The sequence below is a fragment of the Tiliqua scincoides genome, chromosome 2 (assembly GCF_035046505.1).
Source record: "Tiliqua scincoides isolate rTilSci1 chromosome 2, rTilSci1.hap2, whole genome shotgun sequence".
NCBI lineage: Eukaryota > Metazoa > Chordata > Lepidosauria > Squamata > Scincidae > Tiliqua > Tiliqua scincoides.
Window position 1 is genome coordinate 85760441 of NC_089822.1, and position 27811 is coordinate 85788251.

The 27811-nt window shown below is 47.3% G+C and overlaps 1 pseudogene; it reads right to left on the bottom strand.

The window, feature by feature from the left end:
• Positions 1-21065: 21065 nt before the first annotated feature.
• Positions 21066-27811, bottom strand: part of LOC136638566 (zinc finger protein 721-like) — a 1054179-nt pseudogene continuing 1047433 nt past the window's right edge.

The window sequence follows — 27811 nt, forward strand, 5'->3', positions numbered from 1 at the left end:
TTTCTTTGAAAAATTGTTTAATTAAAATGCAAAATGTGGTGTTTTGTGGTTTACAACTGAATACACAATTCCAGTGCTCCTTACTCATTACTACTGATGAATAAAGGCGTTTGAAAAACACCACTAATTATGGGTCATCTTGAACCTGCGCCAGCGATATCACTGGGGCAAGTCCTTGTGGATCCACAAAGGAGGACTGAACCTGGAAAGGGGTTCAGGATTTGGTGGGTACCACTGCTGCTGAACCAGTCCCCTTCCCAGGCACGATCCGCCCATCTCACCTCCTCCGTTGCCTCCCTGTTCCGCCAATCCCTATTCCACCTCCCTCCCCTCCAGCCCCCTGTGTGATCCTGCCTTCATCATTAGGTATTTCACTAATGGCTCAAGAAGAATGAACTAAAAGTTATCTTAACCCATTTCTGCCTAGCCCACAGGTGTGCTCATTTGATCCCTGTTACGTATATGTAACATTGGGCAGCAATGGCTTAACTGGAGTGGATGTGTGTGTTCCTAATTGTGCTGTGTATGTGCTTGTATTTGGCACACCACTAAGAAAGAAAAACAGAATGATTTGGGGGGAAGGAAGGTTAGGAGTGCTCTACTCTTTAGTCCCTTCCCCATGGCTACTGAGAAGGGAGGAGGGATTAAAAGAGAGAAGTTGCAAGAGAAAAGAGGGGTCACAGCACAATGATAGCTACCAACCTCGCAAGACAGTTTGCCAAGCCACAGTGCACAGTTCCACATGGTGCTTTGGAGACTGGAGAATGGAGCAAAGACAAAGGGGTCTCTGCCCCACTCCAGGAGGGGAAAAAAAAAAAAAAACATTTAGACTGGCCCCCAGTATTTATTGGAGTATATTTATTGGACAGTATTTATTTATTGTGGACCCACTGACCTACAACAAATATCAACATTTGAACCCCTTCTCTTTGATACATGGGGTTGGGTTGGCATCCTTCAGTCTCGCAAGACTATGGTGTCACACTCTGAATGGTGGCACTGGAACAGAGTGTCCTCTCCAGTGCGCGAAGCCTGGGTAAAGTAGGTATGGAGGATAGGCTGTTACCCATGCAGCAAATCCCCCCTCTCCACGTCGCTGAAATGGTCCAATGGAAAGGCAGATACATGTCTTTGATACATGTCACTAGTATCGCCAGCATTTTGTGCATTCCCACAAAGTTACATAGATGTTTCATCCAAGCCAGGGTTTTGATATTCACCTTGAAATTGTGATGACGGTGAAATTTGGTGGCAACCTATTACCTGAAATAATGGTGATGGTGAAACTGGCCTTCTACAGACAGCAGAGGGCAACTTTGACAAACCTGAACCTAGAAAATACTCATATCTGCCCTTTCAACTTCTCATGTTGCATAATTAGTTCTCTTCTGCTCCAGTTCTACTGTCCTGAGCCATCATTATGCTAGAAGCACATGCTGGATCCTCATTAAATGAGGCCTTAATCTGACCCTTGAAAATGTGAGGCTTCAGATAAGTGCTGCCTTTGTATTTCCCCAAAGTGGCCCTATGGGCATGCTAGTACCTACGAATTGTTTTGTGGGTACTTCATTACTGAAGTGTAGAGTCATAACCATAATGTATTTAAACACTAACCATCTGGTGATGATGATACTGGGAAACTCCTGCAATTCCTTATAAGGTGAAGGAGACGTGACATAAGAGATTCTTTGCTGGATGAGATGAAGACCCATCTAGTTCAGAGGATGGTTTCCAACACAGATCAATAAGATGCCACTCAAAACACATGTGCAGAGGTTAGATGCAATAGTTTTCTGCTGTTTGTACCTAGCGCCTGGTATTTCAACCAGAATTACAGCCCAATCCTATCCTTCCTGGCACCACCGGTTACAGTGACACAAAAATGGCTACTGTTGTATCCAACGGGACCAAGGAGGTCTCCTTGGGGGAAGGGAAATTTTGTTCCCTTTCATGGAGGAAAGCATCAGGCCCCGCAATGGGGCTACTCAAGTCTTTGACAGCTAGTTTACTGGCGCAGACTTGAGAAGCCCCGTGTCAGGCTTAGAAGTGCCCAACACAGGGCATAGGAAATGGTAGAGGCCTCCTCCGGTTCCACCCCCTCCCAGGCTAGTCCCTCCCCCTGTTCTGCCCTCCCCACCTTTCCCTCACCCAGAATGCCCCAAAAGCCACACCATTGCCCAGCGATGCTACTTACCCCACCTGCTCTTCGTCGGAATCTTCCTGACGCTGAGGCCCAATGATGACTGGTTCTGGGCCAGCACTGGCACTCCCTCTCAGGTGCCACAAATGTGCTTTACAGAACGTTTGTGACATGACGCCGGTGGTACACTTGTACCGCCACAGTGCCTTTACCTGGGGTAAGGTAACAACCATTCTGAGGAGACTCTGGCAGCTGCCCCGATCCTATAGGATGCAACGATGGCCATTTCGGCACCACTGCTCCTCTGGGTGCCGGAGCAGTTTAGGATTGGGCTGCCCATTAGCTATACCTGCTATTTCAAATGTGTATACAGTGTTGAACTGCTGTGTCAAAGCATACATTTATTTATAACGTCCCATTGATTAAGCAGCTGCTTAAATCTCTGCTATTGAAAAGTATGGATCCGTGTGAGAGTGTGACAGTATAGTAAATATTATAGTAAATACAGTTCTTGCTTAATATGGCTGATTGTAGGAGAAATAAAAACACATTGACTGTCACTTAAGGTAAAAAGAAAAATCACCATGCGTAATCAAGTAGCCTATTGCAAAATATTTCTTCAGAAACATCTTTCTAGCACTTTATCCCAAATAAACCATTTTTAAAAACCCTTCAGTGTCAGCTGTTTTGTCAAGTGAGCTTACAGGGACTTATGGGGGATATTGGAGTGAAATGCCTCAAAGCGCTTCTTCAGCCAAGTCTTTTGTCACATCTGGACACAGGATTAGAACCAGGGACACTTGCAATCCTATGATCTCCTGAAAGAGCAAATAGGAGCAGGTGACACAAACAGTGACCCAGAGGAAAATGCACAGCTTTGGGAAAAGAGCTCATTTAAACTCAAATTGCTTTCAGAAGGGATGCAAAGCAGGAGCTGTGATCGGGCTAAGTATAGCTATCCCTGAAATGGGAAATAGGATTCTGAAACTAGAAAGGGAGACTATAGTGTCAGAAAGAATGGAGGCAGATTAGCATATGGTTAAATACACTGTTGTTCCAAAGGTGGCCAGATGTGAAGGAAACAAAGCTAGTCCCATTTTTTATCCTTTCCTCATTTCCCTCTGGTGTTTTCTTTCCTTTGCTTCCGAACTCTATTCATCTTTCAAGGACTGGCCCTGAAACAGAAACAGCTGTAAAAAGAGGAAATTCTGGCTGATTTTAGCTCGGGTGACAAGGTTGTCATCCTAACATCTCAGTTGCCTGCATTGTGCTTTTCATGACATGCATAATGGTCCACAGAGGTGTCCATACTGCCAGCTAGGAAAAACCTCTAGGATGGGAATTGGGACCACCCGTTCTGCACACTGGTCATCCCAACCTAGGGGATGGATGACTTGGCCCAGCTCTTTTTGGTGGGTCCCAAGGGGGTCAACAGCCACTGAGGCTGGGACAAAGAGGAGAGCATACTATTGAGTGTCTATAGTGCAGAAGTGGGCCCAGGAACTCGAAGAGGATAAACAGTGGCGGTTGGGGCCAACAAGGGGAGTTTATCCACACATGTGAGAGGGATTGTGGTTTCCTTGGACTCACCTCTGACTGTGATCCAGTGCCCCTGTCCCTGGGACACCCTGGTTGCTACCCACAGCCACCTGGTTGCTAACCCCAGCCCCCAGACAAGGCAAGACGCAGCAGAGGATGGTCCCTGGAGAGGTCCCTCTGTAGGTAGGAGCAGCTGAAGATGGCCACAGTGAGGCATCCATGCCTATTGGAGAATTAATACCGGCCCCCATCGATGCTCCATCCAAAAGGTTGACCCATTGCTTCATGCTGCCTCCATGGCAACACACACACATCTTCTATCCCCCTCCCTTCTTCATCCTTGACCTGATTCTTGAGTATTGTAGTGGCGTAGGTGGATCCCTTCCCCTTTTGGCTCCACCCTTCCCCTGTTTGGCAACCTCACTGGCTGAGGTTGAAGCCCCCAGCATGTCTTCCCTCTCCTGAGCTGCTGGCAATCCATGGGGTAAACAACTCCCTTGAATGCCTTGTGGGCTGGTTCCTCCCATTTACTGAGCATGCATACTTTCCCAGTGAGCAGGTTAGGACTTGGAGGGCATTCTCCACTCAAGATCCGAATCTTGGAGATTTTCAACCCTTTGCTTGTGTCTCAAGTCACAGCTGCTGCTCCGGAAGCACTGCAACTGCAGCTGGTATCTATGGCATCCTGGGAGCCTGATAAGTTTGGCTGCAGACCTACAGAGATACGTATAGGAATTAAACATATTTTGAAAGGTTTTGATTCAGGCAGCTGATCCCACCTAACTTTCCCATTTTTACAAAACAGATCCTTAAAATAAGGATACCTTTCCTTTCTAACAGCACAATCTTCTACGTGTTTACTCAAAAGTTCAAGGGGGTTTACTCTCAACGAAGTGGGTATAGGATAGCAGCCAATCATAGTGCACCAACTCCAGAATATAATCCCCTGAGAGGGAGACCATAAGGTGCGCTGTACCATCCTGGTCTCCTAAAGGGGAACTTTGGCAATAGGAATCATTGTAATTGGTGCACAAAGCGAGCACTTTGCACAAACACCCTCACATCCCTCCCCCTCAACACACACGTGCGCGCGCGTGCACGCACACACACACACACACACACACACACACACACAAAACTTTTTCTCCCTCTTAGAAACAAAAGGAGGAAAAAAATTTTTGGAACAGCAATACTTAAAAGAACAACCAGCAATCAGGATAGAAGCTGTAGCTCAGTGGTAAAGCATACAGGAGAGTATCTTGGGTATGGTGAGACAGGGCAGGTGCCCTGGGTGCCATAGGTGGGAGTGCCAGGTACAGACTTACCGGACAGCAAGCAGTAGCAGCAGTGCCCCTGTCTGCAGCACTCTGGGCGGCTCCTGGCCTCTCTGTGAAGGGGGCACTAGCGACTTCACACCCCCCATTTCTGTTCCTGGAGAGGCTCCCCTTGAAGCCTCCCATAGGAGAAGGAATAGGGGTACGAAGCTGCAGCAGCTTTGGTCCCCTCCTCTGGGGAGAACCTGAAAGTGACACCACGATGTCACATGACATTGTGACATTACTGCCCCAGGTGCTGGGGCAGTGTGGCACACTGCTAAAAGCACATATTTTGCATGCAGACAGTACCAAATACCAGGTTCCATTTCCAGCCTCTCCTGATACGGCAGGAAAAAAAATCACTTGAGCTGCTGTCAATCATTGTTGGCTAACTAGTTTTGAGGTGAACCAACAATCTGACTCAACTTTCTGTGTTCATAAAAACAGAATGCATTTTAAAGCCAAACAAAATCCATGAAATGCGAATATAAAACAGCATTTTAAAAATCAATAAATCCATGCACACAGTAGCAATAGAGCACCAGCATCACTATCCATTCCAAGTCTGGTCTAATAGAACCATTTTATCCAAGTACCTAAAAGTCAACAGGAACGTGCAAGGCAAATATCTCTGGCAAGGGTATTTCAGCAGCCAGCATTGAGAAGGCCCTTTCTCCCATCACCATGAACTCACCTCTGAAGGTACCCAGAGAAGAAGATGAACTTAATACATGGGAAAGTGCATTTATTTAATGCAGGAATTAGATATATAGTCCCAGAGCATCCCAGGTTCCCATGGTACAGTTTTCTTTAGTTTGACCAAACACATGAAAAATTTGCATCACAGCCTTCCAGGGGAGAGACTATTTGCTTTTTCAATAGCATTAATATCAGTTGAGGTACACAACTGCAGTGACACCTGTAAGAATGAAGGTAAACAAACACAGATTTCCATCAGCAATTCAATAGCCACGTTAATTAACTCGAATCCTAGACAACCATCATTAGTTCATATCATTGGAATAATCAAAACCAGTATAGACTAATCCATTATCCTCAATTAATTTCCCAGTTTTTGAAAGGGAGTAAACTTTAACCTTCTTTTAATAATTCATAAACAAATCCGTAACACTGTACAGATTCTCATCAACCGTCTGTTTAATAAAGAAACCGTTAATTCATTATGATTACATTACTTGGCTTGCTAGAGTTCAGCAGAGATCGATTATAGCTTTGATTGCTTTTCTTTTCACTTGAGCTTATTTCCATAATGTTTGTTAGCTCAGACGTGCGTCCTTATCAGCCTTTTATAACTGGACTAGCAAAATGTCCGTCATTATGATGGCTAGAGCATTTGCAGAGAAATGGGGTGCTGTCGATGGCAGACAGGCTATTCACTGTTAATAGAAGAGGCTTGTGTACAGTACAACAGTATCTTAATTTCCCTTTTTTTTTTTTTTCAAAGATTGCCATGCGTTCACATGGGTGAAAGTAAAGGGGAAACCCAAGCACATACAGTACTTGGGTCAGGCTAAACCTGCCTCTGGCTCAGTGAACCCAATGTGTGGGATGAGAAATCTGGCCTCTCAGATCTCAGCCTAGTTGCATTGTCTCATAAAATTCAATGGGAACAATTGAGAACTGTCCCAGACACCGTTTGCATAGTTCCACTCTCAATTTCTGGCAGTGGTAGACCCAAATTACAGGCTAATGTTAGCTATGTGACTCTGAGGTTTGGGTCTGACTTTTACCTCTACAGGTTGGATCAGGGCCATGGTGCTGAGAGTTTTTAACCCATTACCTCTGGTCTGTTTTCCTCCCAAAATTGTGTCACCAAACTGGCCAGTTTATTCTTAAAGTGTCATTATAACAGTCCGGTCAGTTTTTGATTATCACGGAAAAATGGTTGATAATAACGGAAAAACAGTCAGTTTTTGATTATCAGTGGGGAATTATCAGTGATTATCAGTGAGGAAATGGTGTGGACTTTAGGGCCCAATCGTAAGCCCTGTGTGCCAGCTTACCGCAGCGCGTTCTGTTGCAAATGTGCCTTAAGGCATGTTTGGGAGCCCTTACCAGCACTGGAAGTAGCCCAGCGTGAGTCAATGCTGGGCCAGCTGTGGCACTGGGGCTGTGTCCCACCACCTGGCTGTCATCCAGACCACCAGGCAGCGGAGAGGTGAGTGAGGTGTGGGGGGAAGTGTTCCAGGGTGGGAGAGGTAGGAGAAGGACAGGGAGGAGGCGCGGCTCCACCGGATCCTGAGCCCTGTGTTGGACCACGTGGCCTGACACGGGACTCGTTGATTCTGTGGTTGCTCTGGAGCCGCCACAGAACCATGTAGCCCCATTGCGGGGCTACTTCCCTTACTCGTGGGAAGGGGAAAAATGTCCCCCTTTCCCAAGGAGGTGGTGGTGGCTGCCTAGTTGTGCAAGATACCACGGCAGCTGTTTTTGGTGCCGCAGCAGTCCCGTACTCTGGGCAGCTCCGGATTGGGCTGTGAAAGGACTAAGCTCCCTCTGTCACAGTGCTGCAGCCCTCAATCGAGCCACAGCCCTACACAAAAATACAAATAAGACCTGAGCTCATGTAATGTCTAGCTGAGATCCCAATGTGACTGAATACAAAAATAGGGAAAATACTTAGGGCACAATCCTAACCAGGTCTACTCAGAAGTAAGTCCTATTTTGTTCAATGGGGCTTACTCTCAGGAAAGTGTGGTTAGGATTGCAGGCTTAATTGTATAGCGTCAAACCAAGAATCTACCTGGCTCTGTATTGTCTGCACTGGCCGGTAGTGACTTCCCAGTGTTTCACAGCCCTAAGCTCCCACTTCCCCCCCCCCCCGCCCGCATTGCTATGAAATATCTGGAGACCTTCTACATTCAGCCAGTGAATCATGGCCCTTTACCATTCTTGATCCAAATAGTGATTCTGAAACGTGGACCTGATAGAGGAGCCTAAAGCCTTGAACTAGAAACTTACCACATTTTCATTGCACTACATCCCATTTTGGGGGGCAGAGGCCCCACACACTTATCAATGGGTAGGGGTGTGGATTGGGGCAGAATGGGGGAGGGATAGGAGTGTGTATGAGACAGGAGGGGGTGGCACCCAGCGTAGATGACTTGTGCCAGAAGCTATTCCCTCTGGAGCATGCCTACACACCCCCTTTGTCACCTTGGACTTTTGCAAGCTAAAGTGCTGGCACAGGTCTAAGGAGACCCATGGTGATTGAGGGGATTATATAAAATATTTTCCTTTACCACTCGCAAGCCTCTTGACCCCCCCGCCCCCTCCCCATAGCATGCAGCAGCTGTATACTAAGGCAGGGAAAAACCATAAGATTGGACAGTTCATTACAGTAGGAAAGTGGACTAAGGAAGTGTCAAAGGCGTCACAGAGAAAGTGAGCTTTAAGAAGGCCTTTGAAGGAAGTGATTGCGGAGATACCCCATAGGTGCTCTGGGAGGTGACACAAATGGTTTTCTCACTCTGAAATGAATTGAGGCTCACCTGCTGATGCTGAAGAGAAACTAGTCACATTTAGTCCAATACGTACAAATGTCACTGATGTGCTCTAGATGCACAAAGGTAATTATTTGGAGGTAATTGCCCACCTTCTTAAACATGGTTTTATCATAGTTCTCCAAAATGGAAGTTTAATTAAAGAAATGAGGACAGACTATGTCTATATGAGCAAGACACATTAAGGGAATTAAGGTCGTCATCTTTAATAGCACAGCTCAGCACCTGCTGCTGTCTCTTTTGTTCCAGAGTAGGGCACCACTGTGATCTGCTTTGCAGGGAGGTATATTACCTGAAGGAAGATAATGGGCAAAAAAAAAAGTCGAGCAAACACAAAATGTAGTGAATGTTTAATTTGAACTCACCTTATATAGAAACACAGTTAATCAAATGATTAGACAAACAGTGCCAGAGCTGCTAGAGAAATTTGTTTCAGGTATTGTATTGGGCTAATTACAGACCAAGGAAGCATGCTGGGAAGGAAACCCTCTGCTTTGCAGACAAGCAAATGTCCACTGTGAGATGGCTCCAGTTCTTCTATCAAAGGCTGAGAGCCCAATCCTGAGCTGAACGCACTGGCTTACCATCGGCTTGCTTTGTTGCAAACGTGCCGTAAGGCACATTTGCGAGGCCTAATGCCGGGCCAGCGCCCGTGCTAGCCCAGTGCTGGCTGGAATTGGGCTAGTGCTGGGCGGTCGCCTGGCCTCCACCACTTGGCAGTCACATGGACCACCGAGCCATGGTGAGGAAAGCGGGGTCGGGGAGGAGGTGTTCTGGGGAGGGGGGAGGCAGGCGGAGGGCAGAGAGGGGACAGGCGGGAGGTGTGCTGGGGATGGAGCGGGGAGGGAGGGAGGCGGGTCCAGTGGAACTCCGCTCCACCAGATCCAGAGCATTCATGCGGGGCTTGGAACCCTACAAGAATGCTGTTACTTTGGTGCCCTACATGAACACTTTTATTGTATGGCTACTTCCCTTACCTGGGTACAAAAGTCCCCTTCTCCTGAGGTGTCGCCTGCAGTAGTCCAAGACGTGCAGGATACGGTGGCAGCCGTTTTCAGTGCTACCAAAGCTGCACGCCACAGGAGCTCAGGATTGGGCTGTGAGTCTCCAAAAGTGATTTTTTCAAGGCTATGTTTTCACCACATTTCAGACCAATAGTGCTGAAGTGGTATATCAAAGGATCCATGGGACCGTAGTTTTATTAAGGGGGAAGTCTCGGTATTCTTGGAAAAGTATGATTCCCAGAGCTCCCTCCCAAAGCCTTTGGCTTTACCATGGAATCGTTGAGTGCAGCAACAACTTTCACTGATATTCATCAAAGAAATGACTCGCTAATGATGCAGTCATCAGTACAATGGAGCTGATCATCTGATCAGCTTATCCCACCACTGCAGAGAAGGTTGCTCATATAAGGAAGTGCATACACTGCACAATCCCATGCCTATAGAGGCAGACATAATACTGGTGAATTCAATGGGCTTGCTCCCAAGAAATTGTGCACATGGGATTTCAAATTCAGAGTGCAATCCTAAACCCTCACTTGTCCAGCAAAATAGCCACTGCGCCACCCAAGGGTATTGCAACGATGCCCTAAAGCACATTTGTGGCACTTAAAAAGTAGGCTGTGCCAGTGGGGAGGTCTTTGCTGCCCCACCAACTCTGCATTCCAAGTCACTGGCCACCAGCACAGACAGATAAGGCACCAAGTGGTGCAGGGGCGTGGAAAGGGTGGAACAGAAGTGAATCAGGACCAGGAGGGGTGTGAATTGGCAGAGGCCTTCTCCACTGTATTATAGCCCCATTCCCAGGCCAGGCAGCTTTACATGGGGCTGCTTGGTCTTCCACCAGCTAAGTAGCTGGCAGAGAACTGAGTAGCCCCATAGGGTAGGCTGGGGCATTACTCTGCAGAGGCCTCCAGTCATCTCCTAATCTGTGCTGGATACGGTGCAGGCCATGCAGCCTGGCTACACCAGTGCAGGTTAGGATTGAAGATTGAGCTGTCAGTGTCTTAACCACCCTATCTGTTTTGTAGTTCAGTATTTCTAGTATTTTCTTCTTTTGATTCTGGGTGTAAAATAATGCTTCACTGATGGAAAAGAAGAAAAGAAGAGAGACAGTCCTTCATGTCAAAAATCAGACTGCTAGTGGCATGGCCACATTACTACATTTATACTTTCAAGACAATTGCCAAATGAATAGGTCTGTGTAAGCCAGGCAGAAGTTCATGTGAAGAATATCAGAGAATGAAATAAGCCCTCCCAGTGCCCATTCAGTAAAGAGAGGGTTTTATAAACTGCTTGTATGAGTTCCTCTAATTTGGTTCCTTCCTACCATGTTTACAACTCTCCACAATGGAAGGTACAGTAAGACACACACTATGAAAATTAGAGCACCTTTTAATCCTTCCCCCAAAATGTATATTTAGAGTGAGATAACATTTCTCTCCTATAATGAGACTGAGGAGCTATGAAAATGTGCTCTCTTTTCTTGAGCACTGCACACCAGGGATGTGCCTATCCACTGTGGTGCAACTTGAGTCAAGTTCCAAGTCTCTGCCCCCTTTGAGTTGACTCATGCACAAGACTTAGTGGGAGGCCTTTGTAACTTGGCCAGAGCCTTTTTGGGACTCTGACTTAAGTCAGAGTCTTTTCAATAAACAAGTCAGGCACAGCCCTGCAGAAAAAAAGGAGCTGCCACCCCGCCTTGTGCTGCGCAAAAAATAAAACTTAAGCCTCCCTCCACCCCTACCCCACCTCCTGAAGCCAACCTACCCTCCCTTCTCCAAGTCTCTTGTTTGCGCTGGTTTCAATGCGGCTTTGATGCCCTTCCTTCGGTGCACCAAGGAAGCCACAGAAAAATTGTAAGCAAGCACACACACAGAGAGACACCAAGTGGAGTGGCAGGCTGAAAGACTCAAGAGGAGTAAGTAACTCGAGTCTCTGATTCTTCACTTGTTTCCAAGTTCTGAGTCATTTCCAGCCCACCTGTAACACTTTCCTGGGATAAAGTACCTTTGAACGCAATGGAACTTACTCTAGAGTAGACATGCATAGGCGTGTCCTGCCAGCCTACCTTGCATTCTTACATACACTTACAGTCCAATCCTATCCTCCAGCTTACAGCAGCGGAACAGCTATTTTAAAGCTGCTGCTGCTGAAATGCACCAGTGATGGTGGTGGGGGATAGGATTGAGCTGATAATGAATCACCCAATGTTACCAAAATTTAAAAGCCCCCTGAGGCCTCCGAGGACTGGAAGAAGCTACCTGTAGCCTCCTTGGGCCTCAGAAGGCTTCCAGAGGGCGACTGAAGTGGTGGTGGCTGGGCGTGGATAGTGGCAGCTGGGCACCTGCTGCTGGCACCCCCAAAGGTGTGGTGTCCTAGGGCATTTGACCCTCCCCCCCGGGGTATGTCAGTGGTCAGGTCAGTGTGTGGCATTTGTACAAAAGTAGGGGCTGTTTTGGCTACACATGTGAACCATGTCCTGGAATAATGCTTATTTTTCATGAATCAAACATTGTACTGATGGAAAAAGGGGAAAGAGTGCAAATGTACCTTGTTGTCCTTTGTTCCGATTCTTTACATTTTTATATGCTGATGCTGCATCGTTGCAGCTGTAACACTGTGACCTGTTGCATTGGGGTGTTTGGTTGAATTCATGAAACACCACCACCTGTGATGGTACACTAGTGAACTGACCCTCAAACACAATCCAGTCAGCATTTACTTTGCACATAAGTTCATACTTTGCACTTGGCTCATAAGTCTTTGCTATCCAATAGCATCAGTAAAAAGCATCCACCTCTTCTGAGTTTTGGGCTTCTAAATACACCTAAGAGCTGACTTGAGTGGTTTGCTTAATATGTACATTTGAAAGGGCACTTTGAAAACTCTGACTAATTTATTTTGTCAACATCAGCTTTGCTTAATTCAGTTCGGCCTTTTTAATGCAATCAAAGGAGACACTTGTTTCCACTCCTCTGAATATGATACAAATTCACCTCGCAAATGGATTTATGAATAACCAAATTGAAAGTTATAACAAATGATGCATTTGAAATTTAAGCCAAACAATGAATCATAAATTCCTGAATGTCTAATAGAAAATTACGGTTTTAACCCTCCTCCACTCCACCTTTCCAGGGCTCTGGAAAGATCTGTTATATTCATTAATTCCATATATTTACAGAGAATTCCAAATCTGAACTAGTTTATTTAGATTCAGTGGTGACAATAGTATCAATAATACATTTTCTGTTTAGATCTTTCTCCTGTTGCTTTTGGAACTTAATGAGAGCAAGCAATATTGAATGGGGTGAAACCAAGTAGATTCCCATGGGAACTGTTATTTGGTCTGTCTTTTTGTTTCTTTATTATTTCAAGGGCTATATGAAACACACAAGTGCACATGTGTACTTGGTGCTGAACGCCTGCTAGGAAAGTGCACATCACACAAGTAAGATAATTGTTTCATTGATTGATAGGAAAAGGCCTCAGATCCAAGAGGAAGGCCACAATTTCCAATAACTGAAACATTACACACACACACACACACACACACACACACACACACACACACACGACTTGGGAAAAAGCAAAGTGCTAACAGAACCCCCAATCCTAGCTGTCCTCTTCAACAACTCCATGGCTACATTCAATCAAGGAGGCACGTTAATGGACAGATGGACCTCCTGAATTAGGTACAACAACTTCAGCCCCGTGTACACACAACGGCCACTCCCACTGGGGGTCTTCAACTAACAAAGGAAGGTCCTTTAAGAGGTTCACCTCACAAAGAATCCCATGGGGGGGGGGGAAGTCTATACAAACCTAGGTCACTAGACTCTTGTGTTGCTGCTGTCTTCAGTCCTTGGTCACCTTCTTCATTCTGCTCTGCTGTCAGTCTGTGGCATGTTCAACCCACTGGTGCAGCATGAAGCCACCATCATTCCAGCTGCAATCCAAGGACCGCCAGGTCAAGCTGACATCCGGATCCATAACCCCTGCTTCCTGATTCCTTTCCACCCTTTCTCCTTACCTATCTTGCCGAGTGCAAAGCCACTGTGCCAGGGCAGGTTGGACAATGAACCTTTGTTTGACTTCCTTGCCAAGTGCCCCTTTCCTCTAGGACACGTTATCAGTGGTGTTTTTTTAAAACACATGTAGCACATGCACATGGAGAGAAAACAATTATGTGCAAGGATCCAGTGTAATCACTATCATTTGGTGTGAAAGGTAAAAGAGACCAGGACAAAATATTACTGGAGTGCTCAAAGACCAAAAAAGGGGGTTCAAAGTGGGAGTAACTGAAATAGCTTGCACTAATAGGGGGAAGCCCTACAACTGGCTTTCAGAGAATAATGAAGCCCTGGGGGTGAATGAGAGAGGAGAGGGGAGGAAAGAGGAACTCTTTAGAAGAAGGTGAGCAAAGAGGGAGAACATTTGGGGGGCAGTGTCATAGGAAGGTTAGGTGGAATTAGGTGGTGTACAAGGGAGAAAGGGAGAAAGAAAGAGAGAAGGGAAAGGAAGCTTAGATGGAGAACAACGAGAGAAAGGTTTAAGTGGTTCAGGCCATGGCAAAAGGCTGAGGACTGGAACCAGGCTTTCTGAACCAAAACTTGAAAGTTGTCCATAGATATTTTAGCTCAACCCTAAAAATATTAAGCACAGTGGCATTCCCAGAGGGGAGGGCACAACAGTAAGTTTTGCAGGTGCCTCAACATGCTGTGTAAGTGGCTCCTCCCCCTCATCCTTTGGAGCCATTTTGGGCAGCGAGAGCAATGTGGAGAAGATGCCACCTCTTTGCTCTCTCCACCTGGAATGGTTCCGGAGGCGAGGGGGAGGGCTACTTAAATGGCACATGGAGGCACCTGCAAAACTTAGCACTTTGACCCCCTTTGGGAACACCACTAATTCTCGTTTCCCATGGAAATCACAGTCCAGGGAAGGTGAAAGTAACGCTGCAAAAAAGCTATCCAGAGGCCAGGATGAGTGAAAGAGGTAACCAAACATGCTTGGTCCTAAAGAGGAGAGGACTGTGGTCATTGTCCCTGCTCTCCCACAGGCTTCTTAAGTAATGAATAAGTTGTGAATCCTTTTTCTGTTAGCAAAAGTGAAATGCACAGCAACCTGATAGACTTATGGCTCACCAAGAAAGAAAAATTTTCCTTGAAACTCAAGATACCTGTACCCTGCGGGCTTTCACTCAGTTGTCACACCCTTTTGTCCTCTCATCTGCTACCAGTTTAATTTATTTTGTCACTTGTGATGTAGCCCAGCGATCCTGAGAATTGCGGCTTTTCCTTTATAGTTGCAGTGCTTTTCATGGGTTCCCTACTCTACCCAAAGTAATTACAGGGCCCAGTTACAAGTGGCAGCTGCTGAAAGATTTGTTCATGTTGTAATTTCTTGCCACATGGATCCTCTGCTTCATGCTGAAAACATTTTTGCTGCTGCTATACATTCTTGGCACTCACTCATGGGTCTCTCCATGTGATATTGAGGATCCACTGGGTAATTGGTGTTAATGTTACAGCTTCTGTGTAGAGCTGCTGTTATGGAGAAGCATTTCTTAGTGGTCTCTGCATGGTGGGACATCATGTACAGGTCAGTCTAGTTTTTCTCAGTACACTCCAGGCAGATCTTGCCTAGCTTCATTTGATTACCATCCGTGCCAAACTTTCCTCCTCCATTTGCTGAGCTTGTGTCCTGACCTGTACTATTTCAGACCAAGGGTTCTAGGGTTGGCTTCTTACTAATGCCCTGGAATTTTTTTTAAATGGGAGTAGTATTCAAAGTGGATTCATATAGTCTGGAGTAGGGAGTCTGGAGTGCAGAAGGGAAACATGGTGATCTCTATAGGCCAGCCTAACTTATAACCTTCTTGGATGAATTTAGTCCACCAGCCACACTGTAGCCTCCTGGGGCTCAGCCAACAGGACTGAGTCATGGACAATAGTGAGAGTGAATCCAGGAGCCCAAAGATATGCCAGAAGCCAGAAGTTGGACAATGGGCCACCGCTGGGATGGAGAAAACTGTAGTAGTTCATGCAGAAAATGATTATAAGCCTGCTGATTTAGGATGATCCAATGGCCAGCCTGGGAAAACAGAGCCAACCCCAAACTGAGTTGCTCAGAAATCTGTTCTAGACTGAAATCTTGGTAATTTCTGAGAGCAAGCCCTGCACAGATCAGAGAGACTTAGGCCTGAGAACCCTTCAAATCATTATATTTTTGTTACCTTCCAGGCAGTTGTGTGCCTGCCATAGAATGGGACGGGGCAAAAGCCCCAGGTGCTGGCCGCTGGGACCCCGTGGAAGCCTCTCTGAGGCTCCTGATGGGGGCGGAAACTGCTTCCGGTTTGCCAGAAGCACAGTTTATAGCGCCGGGGAACCTCACAGAGGTTTCACTGGTGTGGGAGGAGGTCACGCGAGGCTCCATGAGCCTCTGGTGAGTAGGGGGGGCAGCAATATCCCATGGGGGGGTTGCCATCACAGAGCTTTGCCCCAGGCGCGGGGCTGCGGATGTCCGTGGCTGCTTCCAGGAGCTGAAAAATGCAGATGACAGGTGATTCTGAAGCACCTGGTTGGCCTAAATAAATAGCTGGTGGATTATTTTTAGTGAGGTGGGTCCCACGTTTTACAGACAAGTGTCCCAGCAGTGGCAACCCTGGCCCCGGTACCATCTGGGGCCATAACTGCAGGCGGCTGCCCCCCCATCAGCTAAAAATGCCTTCTAAGGGCCAGAAAACATCACTTCTGGTTTCCTCCATGAAACCGGAAGTGATTTTTTTGCCCTCTGAGGCCTTTACAAGGCCTTTGGAAGGTCAGGGAGGCAGTGTGCTGCTTCCCTGGCCCTCAGAACTCCTGTGGGATCCAAGTGCCTGAGTGGTGCAGGGGAGGGGGCGCCATGGGGGGGTGGCACGGCCCCCCCAGGCATTTGTCCCCCTTGCCCCCTCCTACACCACTTTGTCCCAGTATGGCTATACCACTGCAGAACCAGACTTTTGCCTGCATGTTGGATGAGAAACCACATATGCAAATCAGTGGCTCTATGAGGATTCCTGCCACTGTGATCCAATAGCTGAGGATATATGCGCAAAGCCCTTTGTAAGAAGCTGAAATCCAACTGACTGGCTATCCTGGTGGGAAAACAGAGCTCAACTCAGCACCTTGCTCCCCTTTTGGTTCCAAAATGTTGATCAGCAGGAACTTATCTTTGTTTAAAGAACTACCTGTGAGTAGCCCCAGCTGCTCAATGCATGCTCTGTTAGGGTGAAGTCCCTAGCAGGGATTCCTGATTGGTTGATAACATTATCACAAACATCTGTAGTGTTGGGGCTTGTGGCCCACGTTGAGTTGAGATTTCTTGCCCATTGTTGATACGGTATTTACTGCTGAGGACAGGTAAATGATGAAAAGGATAAATGATAGAGCTGCGTGCAACACATTTTCCCCTCTCCAAGAACTTATTTAAAATGTCATTTCCGCCGAGAACAACAATAACCATTATGTATAAAGTCACACATAGATGCACATGCTGTATTAATATCCTTCAGAATATCTCTAGACTTCATTGAACAAGAATTTAATGGTTCAAAGGGTCACTTTTAAAATAACTTGTTTGCTGAGCAATTTTTCATAGTAGCTAAATGAGTTGTCTTGAGATATAAATTCGCACTGAAGGAAGCAGGGGAAGCCAAGTCATTTTTTAAAAGCTTGTTCTTTAGTTACAGTGTCGCAGATTCTGATCTTTAAGCACAAGAGGATTTAACGGATAGCTGCGGAGGAATTGTGGGGGTGAAATGAGAGAACCCCGATGGAATGTTGCCCCCACTAAGTTCAGCCTCAGGCAACATTTGGGATGAATTTGTAGTGTTCTGCCCAAGTGAAGTCTGGGTGACTTCTGAATGGATTTTGAGGGAAGGTGAAATAATTGTCTGTTCAATCCCAACCAAAGAACATGCTGGCAGAATTTGACTTCTGCTGGAACCAGCTGCTGCAAAAATGCCATAAAGCACTTTATGGCACTGCAGGGAGCTGGCACTCTAGCTGGAAGAGCCTTCCCACATACACCAGCGGAGCGATGGAGACCCACCATCATGAGTTAAACTGCAATGTGGGGGCAATAGTGGCCCAGCTGGATGGAGTTTTCATTTCTCACCCTGAGATAGTGCACACTCGGCCTGTTCTTTTGAAGGGTGGTGTTCATTTGTCAGTTAGGTACAGGCTTATTTCTAAGGGGTCTGCAGTGAGGGTTTGCACAACTTTATAGTCACCAGGCAGGGCGGTTGGAGCTAAGCCTCAGCCAGTCTCCCAATAAGGCCAATAATAAAAGGGTATGCAGTTAAGAACAGGGATTGGTATGCATCCTGAAGTTAATTCAAATCTTCTTTGACTCCCCCCCCTTTGTATTTCTCATGGGGCTTAGACAGCGAAAAGCTGGAGAATGTCATTTGGCAATCCTTGGCTTTGTGTCGGGGTGAATGCCCTGAATGCAACGATCCCAAAATCTTCTGGTACCATGACACACCTTGTCTTCCACAATGGGTCATGATGCGCTACTCCTTCCTGCAAGGTCCCAGAGGCCTCTTCCAGAGCAGCGACCCATTCTATCAGCCTCCATGGGTTTCAGAATGGCCTGCAGAAGCACCCAGAAATAACTTCTGGATTTCAGAAGTCATTTCCAGTATGAATGGAAGTGACTTCTGGACACTTCTGTGGTCCATTCTAAGGCTTTGAGTCAGGGTGAATGCCGTAAAGAAGCAGTTCCCAAACCTTCCAGCGCCATGACCCACCTTGTCCTCCCTGGTGGGTCACAACATATTGCTCCTTTTTGGCTCAATCAGCCTTCGTGGGCCACTGAATGGCCCGCAGAAGCACCCAGAAGTCACTTGGGTTGCAACCCACACTTTGGGAAGCCCTATCCTAAAGTGTGACCAGGGGATCCGCATGTAGGATCTATGTAATAAATGTTCCCTGGAGTAGAATACAGGATGGTCAGTCCTGCCCTTCCAAAGGGGAGTGACTAAGGCACAATGAAACAGCTCCCTGAATGAATCTTTCACTGGTTGCCGTAAGTGAAGATGCTTCCTCAACTGAGTCCCTGCCAACCTAATGGGTAGATGTGTTTGAAAACGGTCAGTTTTTTAAAAAAAATTGTTGCAAAATACGGTGTTTTGTATTCTTATTCACAACTGAATACACAATTCCAGGGCCTCTTACTCATTACCTATGGATCTACTGATGGGTCATCTCACACCTGTGATGGGTCACCTGGGTCCTATCAACCCAGCAATATCCCCAGGGCAATTCCATGTGGACCTAACATGGAAGGGGTCAGGATTTGGCAGCCACAGCTGCTGCTGAAGCAGTCCCCTTCCCAGGCCTCAAACTCCTCCCTGCATCTGTCACACCCCTCTGCTCACTCCCCGTTTCACCCCTACCCATCTCATTCCAGTCCCCTGGGTGAGCCTACCTGGAGCAGGCAGCACTTGTGTCTGTAGCCAAGCAGAGCCAGATACCTGACACTTCCAAATAGGGCTCCCCGGTGAGTTGCATTTGCCTAGGTATTGATCAGGACATGGTAAGCTGGGGAATCCTAACCAGATACATTTCTGGAATTAGGATAGATTATTTGGGCATGTGGTAAAGAATGTTCTTTGTATGCTCATTTTCCTTTAATGATTATTACAGGAAATAATAGAACTTAAAAAAATGGAGGGTTCAATGTAGCATAGTGTTTGGTGCTGAAACCCAACTTCCAGCACAATCCTGACTGCACGTTAGGCTGGCGCAAGTCCCTTGCGCGAGCCTAGGAGGGTTGCAAATGTGCCATAAAGCACGTTTGCACCTCCTCAGGAGGAAGCTGCACCAGCACACAGAGCTGCACTGGAGCACGGAGGTTGCATCCAGCCTCCATGGCAGCTCCCACCTCCCTCAAGAGGTGGCACAAGTTGGAGGTTACCCATTGGGGCTGTAGTGACTTACCCGGGGGTAAGGGGAAGAGTTTCCCTTGCCTTTGACTGAGCCACTTTGGGCACCTATCCTGCGCTGGATACAGCACAAGCCTCTTGGCTTGCCAGTTCCAGTGGCAAAACAGAATTGTGCCCCTAGACCAGTGGTCTCCAAACCCCGGCCTGGGGGCCAGATGCGGCCCACAGCAAGCCTCTTTCCGGCCCACGGTCAACCTCTTTTACCCAAAAGCCTCTGGCCCACTCAACTGAACATGACTAGAACTTTGCTCTGATTGTGTCTGGAGGGTGCTCTGAGGGCCAGAGGTTGAATGAATGAGCCCATTCATTCATTTATTCACTCATCTAAGTTCCATCTCTAATTCATTTATTTAAATTTTCTATTTAAATTTTTTTTCCGGCCCTCCACACCACGCCAGATATTTGATGCGGCCCTCTGGCCAAAAGGTTTGGAGACCCCTGCCCTAGACAATGACTGTACAATGCCTAGTCCACACTCTAGGGCAGGGGTGTCCAAACATTTTGGCAGGAGGGTCACATCTTCTCTCTGTATCGGGGGCAAGGGAAAAAAAGAATTAATTTACATTTAAAATTCACATAAATTTACATAAATGAATATATTGGAGATCGAACTTATATGAATGAAAGAAGGTCTTGCAATAGCACAAGGGCTACAAAAGGCCTTGCACAAAGCAAGGCCAGCCTTTCCTTTGCTGCTGCATCACAGACGTGACACAGCAAGCAGAGGAAGGAGCCATTGTCCCACAGCTCATGCAAGAGGTTGAACAGTTGGCCGCCATGCTGAGGGCAGTTGGGTCAGGCCAGCTTGGGCTCCAGCAAGTCTCCAGAGGGCCAGAAGATTATTGGAGACTGGGAACTCCCTATGGGCCAGATTGGGAGTCCCCAAGGGCCACAACTGGCCCCGAAGCCGGGGTCTGGGTACCTCTGCTCTAGGGCAGTGGTTCTCAAACTGCTGGGTTGCAACCCACCAGTTTGTGTAACACATCCCTTGTCCCTTGAAGGGGTGCGGGGAGGTGAGGGAGGCAGCGACATGATCCCCAGGATCATGTCACTAAGGGGGGGGCGACAGGGCGCCTTGGACTTAGTGTTAAAGATGTAGGGCTGCATCAAGCTGCAGGGAGTGCGGGGAGACCTGCGTAGCCCTCTGCAGCACTCCCTGACTCTTGGAATCTGCAGTAAAAGGAGGCGCAAAGCACCTCCTGCAAAACAGAAGTGCTTTGTGCCCAGTTTTATTGCAGATTCCAAGAGTTGGGGAGTGCTGTGGAGGGCTGCGCAGAGATCCTGGGGATCGCATCACTGCCCTAGCCCCTCCCCCGCAAGAACTTACTGAGGGAGTAAAGCACTCCCAAAGTTTGAGAAACTTTGCTCCACGAAATAACAACAGGGCAGTTTTGACCATTTTTACTTTTGAAAAGACAAGAACAAGCAAGGTACTTCATCTACATTTCAAAAGAACACTGTGAAAATAGCAGACATTTTTCAAACTTCAATGATCCGATGCAAACAAGGGTCTCAACTTTTGTTGCCCGACTGACCATAAAACCAATCTTAACATTAATAAGCTTTATAAGGTTTCTCTCCTCAGCAGACTGTCTGGTGACTCATAAGATGACCACTCTGACTGAAGGCCTTTCCACACTCCTTGCACTTATAGGGCTTTTCCCCTGTGTGGGTTCTCTGGTGGCACTTAAGATTCCCATTCCCACCGAAGATCATTCCACACTCCTGGCACTTATAGGGCTTCTCCCCATGTGGGTTCTCTGGTGGTGGTTAAGTGCAGTACTCTGACTGAAGGTCATTCCACACTCCTGGCACTTACAGGATTTCTCCCCTGTGTGGGTTCTACAATGAATTATAAGATGAGCACTCCGACTGAAGGCCTTTCCACACTCCAGGCACTTATAGGGTTTCTCCCCTGTGTGGGTTCTCTCATGGCGCTTAAGAGCACCACTATGACTGAAGGCCTTTCCACACTCCAGGCACTTATAGGGCTTCTCCCCTGTGTGGGTTCTCTGGTGGTGGTTAAGTGTACTACTCTGACTGAAGGTCATTCCACACTCCTGGCACTTACAGGATTTCTCCCCTGTCTGGATTCTCTGGTGCTGGTTAAGTGTACTACTCTGACTGAAGGTCTTTCCACACTCCTGGCACTTATAGGGCTTCTCCCCTGTGTGGGTTCTCTGGTGGCTCATAAGACCACCACACTGACTGAAGGCCTTTCCACACTCCTGGCACTTATAGGGTTTCTCCCCTGTGTGGGTTCTACGATGAATTATCAGATGACCACTCCGACTGAAGGCCTTTCCACACTCCTGGCACTTATAGGGTTTCTCCCCTGTGTGGGTTCTCTGGTGCTGGTTAAGTGCAGTACTCTGACTAAAGGTCATTCCACACTCTTGGCACTTACAGGGCTTCTCCCCTGTGTGGGTTCTACGATGAATTGTAAGATGACCACTCTGAGTGAAGGCCTGTCCACACTCCCAACACTTATAGGTCTTCTCCCCTGTGTGGGTTCTCAGATGGTGGTTAAGATAACAACACCGATTGAAGGTCTTTCCACACTCCCGGCACTTATATGGCTTCTCCCCTATTTGGGTTCTCTGGTGGCGCTTAAGATTCTCAATCTTACTGAAGATCATTCCACACTTCTGGCACTTATAGAGCTTCTCCCGTGTGGGTTCTCTGGTGGTGGTTAAGAGCGCCACTGTGACTGAAGGCCTTTCCACACTCCTGAAACTTACAGGGCTTCTCTTCTTTGTGGGCTTTTTGCTGTGGAGACTGCTTCCTCTTTCTTCCAATCTGGTCACAAAGGGATGCTATTGAAATAAGAAAATAAATGCATTAAGAAAGCAAAGGAAAAAACTGTCACTCGTTGGGGAACTGTCATATCCATGGCCCCAGCTACCTGAGTCAGGAGGAAGCGGGGTGCCTATGAAGCATTGCCACTCTATCCCAAGGTCTCCCCCTCCCCCCCTCCAAATGCTAGGATAAAGATCCAGTCCTGGTGGCAGATGCTTAAAGGTGGTTTAATTGCATCAGTAGTTTTATATTCATCTGGATGGCCAGGTCTCATGTCATGTTACAGAGCCCACATTACTTCTTAACAGAAAGTGCTGCGATTTCAGCAACCTTTAACTGCAAATGACTTCATACATATGATATTTTGCTTCATTAGTGGAGAAGGAAATCTCAGAAAAATAAAGGCCAAACTGGAGATAAATAAGAAATAGTAAAAGAACAAAGGAAAAGGAAAAGGAAACTTCTAGCTGAGGATGAAATTTCAGATATAGGGATGATAGAAAAGTATCTTGTTCTTATGAGTGCAGTTGATGAAGCATCCCAAAGTAAATCCAGAATATGGACAACTCCTGGCTTCCAGAAGCACACTGGGCCCAAATGCACGCCCAAACTGTGCACTAGTTCCTTCATAGGGATGGCAACCTCATCTACAAAAGGATGACCTTCTCTTCCATATGGGCTCTTCTCCAGAGCGAAACAACCTGCACACTGTCTTGATCAGTTCAAGCCTATTACTGTGTCCTCCAGGCACCAGTACAGACTGTTACCAGGTGTACTTTTCAGACACACATAAACATGCACTAGCAAGGGAAATTCCTTTTGCATCCTGGGACCCTTTGTTGTGGCCAGTAGCACAGCTCAATGGTTCAGAAGGAAGAGGGAAGGGAGGGAAAGGAGAGTGAGGGTGCAGCAAACAAATTTTTACTCTGGTAATGTAACAAAAGCAGAGACGGGGAATCAAAATCAGAAAGCATTTCAAAGTTTTTTAGCTGTTTGTATGGTTTGGCCCTAAACATAAGTGGTTGCTATCTACAGAGGAAAAGAGAGATGGAGAAATCCTTGACACAAAAAAGAAGAAATGTATTGGCACAAGCACGTGGCTGAACAAAAGGAAGAGAGAAAGATATGGGAATATTCAGAGGCTTACGCAGGAGGAACTGGGGCTAAAGAAGTGGTGTAGTAGGAAGGAGAAGAGGAAAAGAGATGGGGAAAAGGAAATAAGTGTAAAGGGTTCCTGAGGTTCCAGCTGTGGCAAGGGATTGTGACTGGATTATGGTTCTCTGTAGCCTGAACCAAGCATTACATACATGGAAGGAGCCTCTTGACAGGCTGGGCAATCATGTCATCTCCCTGTGAGTCTCTCCCAAGGGACAAAGCCTCCTAACTGGTACTATGGCTGCTCAAAGGGAGCCCTTTATTATCTGAGCAGCCCTGTTGTTTGAGCAGCTGCTGCGATGGTGTTATGTCCAACTGGGCCCCCCCCCCCAAGGGTTCAATCCTGGAGGCAGGTCAAGTAGGGGAAGGTTCTGGCAACTCTGATACTTACCCCACCCAGGAAGGAGTCTCGCAGGCCTTGGTATGGGGAGACACCACTGCTTTATTCGGGTCAGGTTCTTTACATTCATTAGGCCCTATCATAGGGCATCACAGGGCCTATCATACATTAGACATCAACACGATCCCCTCCTGTTCTGCAACCCAAAGGGGCTCTTCCCCCCACTGCTAGGGTTTTGTGGGAAGAGTTGGGACCCTCATCACCCCAGGGGAGGGTTGCCAGTGGCCCAGCAACCCCCTTTGCTCTGAGGGAAGTAGGTCAGCAAGGTAGTTCAGCTGGCCGTGTTCTGCCCTGGCATTGGAGGGCGCCATCTCCTGGAGGTAGTGGGGGGCTGCTGGATCTAGCCCCTGAGGGCTGCTCCATGAGAGATTGGTCCTTCCTCAGCTCTGTGGGGCTCCTCACTCCTTCTCTCTGCCCATCACTCTCAGGTCCAGGCTCCTGGGCTCTCTCCCTCTGCTTGTACCCTGTTCCCTAGGAAAGAGCCCAGAGGAGAGCCTCCTCTCCCTTTGATTGCCGGGCTCCTTATGAGCCTGCCAGCTGCTGTGTCAGACTCTGCCCCTTCCTGTTCTGCCCCTCCCTGCTCTGCTGCCACCCTGAGTTCTTGCAGGATCTTGACCCTGGCGGAGGCAGCAGGCAAGCCATAAAGGCACTCCAGCTGTGTCTGCAAGCTGCTTCTGCAGCCTTGTTCTGCAGGGGTAGGACCAGCCCACCATGCACTGTCCTGGCCCATTCCTCGCAGGTAAGTGGGGGATGGGGGGGAGCTCCCAGGTGACAGATGGTTGTGGGAATGTACCCAAAAGGAGGCCTGGGGTTGAACACGGGTTTTCCTAAAACAGATGCTTAAATAGAATGCATAATAAAGAAGTGGCTCTGAAGGTGAGTGGAAGGGGTGCTTTACAGTTGAAAAACTTAGCTAGCTTCCGGTAAGGATCTTGAGCAGGCAGCAGCAATAAATCTACAACTAGTCACTCAAAGGAGGACAGCAATGTCTGGAGTCAAGAGGATAATTTCACAACATGTGGACTAGCCTATTGTGTAACATAGTAAAGGCAAAGGTTAGCTGGTGTGCCCTGTTAGAGCTCCTCATAAAGAGTTGCCTTTTACTCTCTGTGCTATGACTTAGTGCGCAATTGCTTATTTTTATGCCAATAAAGGTTAAGAAAAAACCTTAGCACTTTGCTCCCCCTCTGGGAACACCATAGCATCTCCCCTAAAAAGGTTGTTCAAATAGAATGAAAATAACACACACAAAAGAAGAAAGGATAGTACTAAGCATGTTGTCACTCCTCCTGTTTGAAAGAGAGATGTAAGAAGGCAGAAGGGGCTTCAGTGATTCAAGGGCAAGAGATATGGAGCTGGTTTCCTGTGGGAAAGGAGCACTGTGAGGTGCTCCATGAAGGATAACTGTCCAGACAGCTGGCTTTGATTACGCTCTGGAAGAGAAATGAGGAAGAAGACTGGAAAGGAAAGACAGTGTGTGGTTACCGATCTGAGGTGCTGGCTTGGCACACTGGCCCTTCAGCAGCAGCTGGAATGGGGGTGCTTAATGTGGCACCAGTGGGTCAAGCTTACAGCAACAACAACCAGTCAGATGAGTGAAGGAGAAAAGAACAGAAGACACATGAATTGGGTAACTCTGTGTTTTATATCTTTTTCTCTTATAGGATACTGTGAACACACATGCTCTGGAGACACTTGCACTGTGAGGAGAAAAAGGAACAGGGATACCTGATTGGTACCACGTCTTTGGTCACATGATTAGGCAATGCTGAACCATGGGAATCCATGGATGATTGCTGGCGCATTTTCCACCAATGTGTTCTCTCTCTCTCTCTCTCTCTCTCTCTCTCTCTCTCTCACACACACACACACACACACACACACACACACACACACACACACACACACACACACACACACACACACACACACATACACAGAGCACATTTACACATGCCAAAAACATGTATGTCTGGGGAATTTTCCAGTCTTTAGTTGTGATACACACCCCTACACACAGTCACCATAAGAAGAAAAGCATCTGGGACATCACCCAGATGCCATCCAGTTACCATTATTAATTAACAGTATTTGACAGTTCCACCATTTTGGCTCTGCTTACGCCTGGTGGCACCACCACCATTAGGATTGGGCTGTTACTTAATATAATAACATTATTTAATTAATTATTCTTTTTTATTATTAATAACATTTTAATTAACATTTTCATTATTTTACAGCACAATCCAATCCAGGAGGCCTGTGCAGTATCCAGAGCAAGATAGAGCACCAATGTGGCTCAGCCAGAGGCAAGGGGAAACTCTTTCCCTTGAAGCCGCTCAGCGCTGCTCAGGAACAGGGGTTGGGATCCAGCATAAGAGCTGGGTCCCAGCCCCGCCTCCTGCTCCCCACCCCGGAACCACCCTCCGCCAGCCCTCCCCCCACTTCGGAACTCTCCTACCTCCTCCCCATCCACCCCAGAGCCTTACATCAGCCAAGCTCGGCCAGCACAAGACTCCCTCCCTGAGTCAGCGCGTAGGCTAGATTCAGCCTCCGTGGGCTGGCACACATCTGTGCACTGGCCCAACCGACTCACAAGGAGGCGCAAACGTGCTTTACAGCATGTTTGCAACCCTCCTGGGCCAGCGCAAGGGACTTGCTCGGGCCAACCCTGGGTCAGGATTGTGCCCTTAATTAATAAGCCCTGGACTACGTAAGGGTCAGTTACTACCATGTTGAACTCATGCTACCTGCTTGCTGGGCCTCTGAGTCATCCCTCTCCGTCCACCTGTGATGGATGAAGCTGTCTGGGCTGATAATTTTCCCTTATGGCTTTGGATGGGCTTTAAGAGAGGAGGGGGTTATGCTGCACACCCTTTCTTGTCCTCTGCATAGGACAGCTTCCTTTGGTTACTGCATCCTCCAGGGGCTATGAAGACAGAGCTCTCAGACTTCCATCCTGCTACTACCACCTCAGTACTAGCACTGACTGAACCCCTTATACTGGAAACGTATATATCTTATACACATTTTTTAATGTTGCTGACAACCTTGTTTACTTCGAGTTGGGAAAGTCCCAGGGTGTGCTTTTTGTTCACAGAGTCAAATGAGATGTGTAAGCCAAGTTTAGTCACCCAGGAAATTTGATTTTCACATTTGAGGCCTGACTTTGGAGAGAGGGGTGTGGGTGGGTGCGTGGGTGCATGATTCCTCTGACCATTAAAAGTGTGGCCTTTCTATGGGATCTGAGGCCTCCTGCCATCAGTCCACTTTCAAAGACTTGCTACTGAACCTGAAGAATCAGTCACCATCTCTTTCAGGTACTTCTCAGAGCTTCTACAAACTACAATTCCCAGGATCCTATAAACAGAACCATCATAGAAGTCAGCTGATGTAATACTGCAGTGAAGATACAGGTATGTGCTGCTTAACAACTGTTTGCTTAATGACAGACCGCATATATGACAGTGGTCAAAGCACAATAAAGATGCTTTTAATGAAGCAATCGCGTCTCCCATAGCCTGCAGTAGAGTGTCTGTTTACACAACAGAGTGGCTCTTAATGCAAAGAAGAGGCAATCTATCTCTAGTAGCCTGTGCAGCCAGCTAATGTCTGGCAGGGAGTGTCTGTTTACACAACAAAGGCAATAAATTGGACTGAAAGTTCACTTAATGACCTAATTGCATAACAATGGGATGGGAGAATGTATCCCATTATTGAGGGGCACACACCTGTATTTTCCTCCTCTGCTTGGTACTCCTACTTCTTCTTCAAGGAAAGACATTTTTCATCCCTGTTCACTCCACATGAGGAAGTTCCAAATTACCCAGAGACAGCTGTCCCACGCTGCTCTCCCATCTGAGCTCTCAATACCACTTCACCATTTATGCATGAATACTTATGCTATTTGTCTCTTGCGCAGGTTCTGTACTTAGAAGAAGAGTCC